The sequence below is a fragment of the Cavia porcellus genome, unplaced genomic scaffold (genome assembly GCF_034190915.1).
Source record: "Cavia porcellus strain 051 isolate PalLab524CR breed Dunkin Hartley unplaced genomic scaffold, mCavPor4.1 scaffold_9, whole genome shotgun sequence".
Lineage (NCBI taxonomy): Eukaryota > Metazoa > Chordata > Mammalia > Rodentia > Caviidae > Cavia > Cavia porcellus.
Window position 1 is genome coordinate 3,596,915 of NW_026947492.1, and position 1,884 is coordinate 3,598,798.

The window sequence follows — 1,884 nt, forward strand, 5'->3', positions numbered from 1 at the left end:
GCCCAGTTTCTTTCTTTGTCAGTTACAGCTTGTTTAAATCACGCTGTGGTTTTCAGAGGTGCGGGTTCCAGCTTAGGCACCGAGACTTCAGCTGTTCCAATCATAGCACCGGGACTGCATTTCCAGTTGGTTTCTCTCAGCTTAGTTCGTTCCTGGGTCGGCAGGGTATATCTCCCCCTGCTTAGGACTCCCCACATCGCACCATTCCCGGAATCTAAACTGGCTATCTCAGAGAGCCGCCATGGCTGCTGTTATCTATCCACCATGTTCCGGTACAGTTACTTTGTACTTCACAAGATCGGGTAATATACTTTTGTCCTGCCTGAGCAATTACACATTTTAGTTTTTTTTACATTATACCAGTAATGTGGCCATGTCATAAACAAACTGGTTTGAGGGAGGAATATGTCATACGATGGCACAAAGGCCCAATAGTCACACTTACGAACTACAAAAAAAATTATTTTTTAAAAATAGCTGACATTGACCTAACACAATTTCTTTAAATAGAGTTTGCTGTTCAGTTTTCCATCTCAGTCCTGCCTGATTCATCCTAACAGAATTACAGTTACCACAATTTTATAGTCTTTAAAAAGGCACTCTTACAAGGGAAAGGTTTGTCACCACCTGAAGTTCTCTTTGTGGTAGATGCCAATACATCATCTTTCTGCTGGTCTACTTTCAAAAAAAAAAAAAAGAATATCTCTTATTTATTATTTCAACCAGAAATTAATTAGCTGTTTGCTTCTCAGCCAACCAAAGTAACTTGAATCCTCTTTCATCTCAGGTTTACATCTTCAAGAATTGTCACAGCGCTAGATGCAAAACAGGTAATTACTGGTTAGATCAATAAACAGCAATAGAAAGAAGTTATAAATGTAAAACTATACTTCTGATCTCTTGGCTTTTAATACAAAAACCATATGGACCAACATTTTGCAGAAGGAACATTGATACACATATGCAAAAATATAAAATGAAGATTGTATACATCTATGTACCTATTTGTGTATAAAGGAAAATACGTTTCAAAATGAGTTGTTTCTGTGTATAAAAGTAATGGCTTCCCTTTCTGTACTCTCCACAAGATCAAGGAAACCTGAACATGTAGTTATTTTTAAAATACACACAGGGTTCTCCTGAGCAAACTGAAATAGTAAATGAACAATGTTAATGAGATAACTCTGGGATTAGCACATGTCAGAAAATCATAGCACTCAGGAACAAAAAAATAACCAACAAAGCCTTCCAGGAAATCTTAATCTTTTGTTACCAAACAAACACCTGTCTAGCTCAAGGCCAAATATCTGATAGATTCCTAGTTTTTATGAGCATAAATAAAAATTTAGACAAAGCTCAAGGGCAATGCATTCTTATTCTTTTCTGGGATTTGCACTGGATCAGAAAAAAGACAATGAGGGAAAAATATGCCCTTCCTTGTTATTTTCAGACTAAGGAAAAAGCTAGCAATTGCCAAATGGAAAACATCCGGTTACTGTGCACCTAAACAAGTGCTCTGGAAACCTAGACCTCCTCCTCGGACAGCCAGCCTTTCTGCATGGATCACACACGGTAGGTATGTACTCCTGTATCTGCCTTCTTTTCCTTATTGAGATTCACGAAGACAAGACTCATTGTTGACCACACATTTAACCCCAGAGAGCTGGCACAATGAAAGACTTTAGGGATTGTTTATTAAATATTTACCAGATAATCTTGAAATTTTTCTGAAAGTATCAAGCTAATTGCGATGAGTTCTCACCATTATATGAGTCGATTTGGAAGAACAGAACAAAAAGTAGCAGTCACAGTCTCTTTTCCATGAAAAGAGGAACATCATCTGTTTTATTCAGGGCAGTATTCTTAGCATGTGCACAATAGGTG

The 1,884-nt window shown here is 37.6% G+C and overlaps 1 pseudogene; it reads right to left on the bottom strand.

Annotated features, from left to right (window-relative positions):
* Positions 1 to 352: 352 nt before the first annotated feature.
* Positions 353 to 460, bottom strand: LOC111757710 (small nucleolar RNA U13; annotated as a pseudogene).
* Positions 461 to 1,884: the final 1,424 nt, after the last annotated feature.